Source organism: Schistocerca americana, chromosome 2 (genome assembly GCF_021461395.2).
Source record: "Schistocerca americana isolate TAMUIC-IGC-003095 chromosome 2, iqSchAmer2.1, whole genome shotgun sequence".
In the NCBI taxonomy this organism is placed as follows: domain Eukaryota; kingdom Metazoa; phylum Arthropoda; class Insecta; order Orthoptera; family Acrididae; genus Schistocerca; species Schistocerca americana.
This window is the reverse complement of record NC_060120.1, coordinates 21,177,089-21,178,177: the sequence shown is the minus strand read 5'-3', so window position 1 is coordinate 21,178,177 and position 1,089 is coordinate 21,177,089.

Here is a 1,089-nt window from a genome sequence, read left to right as displayed (position 1 = left end):
TCTATTTATTTTATTAATTATTTTTAATTAAGTAATAATAAGTTAACAAATAATAAATAATAACATTTTCAAAGTGTTAATTTCATATTACTTTGCAATTACGTTTTTATAGTATCTGGAAAAAGTTAGCATAATAATATTAAACATAGTTTATTCCAGTAATTCCACTGTGTACTAGGAAAAATAGAAATTTTTACTAGCGATAATTTCTTCGTATAAGTGTCTTGTAAAATATCATTACAAATTATTAATTTCCATTTCAGCGTGTAAAAGTTAGATATTAATCGATGTCTTCAGCATTGTGAAGTACGTAGTGTACAGAAAAAGGTCAGAAGAAATATAATGTTATATTTTTATTTGTATTTCAGAATCATCTGATTCGCTGGGTTTCAAAAATGCATTTTCACGAAAAAGACATTTTTCAGTTGGTTAAAGATCATTTTACCAGCGATTTCGAAGTGATCAAGCCCTCTTGGGCGTCAGGTAAATCGCCCCATTTCCTCATTAGAACAACTGCACCGTTTTCCACGTCCCCTCCGACACACTTTTTACACCCTGCACTCCTAGTGGCACCATCTGTGATGTATTTGCACGATGCCGTAGAGCACAGTCACGTTAATGTAACTGGTCCATGTTTTTGAGATGCAAATTTCATATACCACAAATATACAAAATTCCAAAAATCCGATTGGCGTTTGGTCTCCGTGTCAGTTCGATTCAGTGTCATGCCGGGTAAGATCTGCTTCTACATCTACATGGCTACCCTGCAAATCACACTTAAGTATCTGTGTGACGGTTTATCGCAACACCTTTACACTAGTTTCTCTATTATTCCACTCTCGAACAGCACGCGGAAAAGACGATCACCTATACCTTTCCGTGCGAGCTCTGATTTCCCTTAGCCGGCCGCGGTGGCCGAGCGGTTCTAGGCGCTTCAGCCCGGAACCGCGCGACTGCTTCGGTCGCAGGTTCGAATCCTGCCTCAGCATGGATGTGTGTGATGTCCTTAGGTTAGTTAGGTTTAAGTAGTTCTAGGGGACTGATGACCTCAGATGTTAAGTCCCATAGTGCTCAGAGCCATTTGAACCA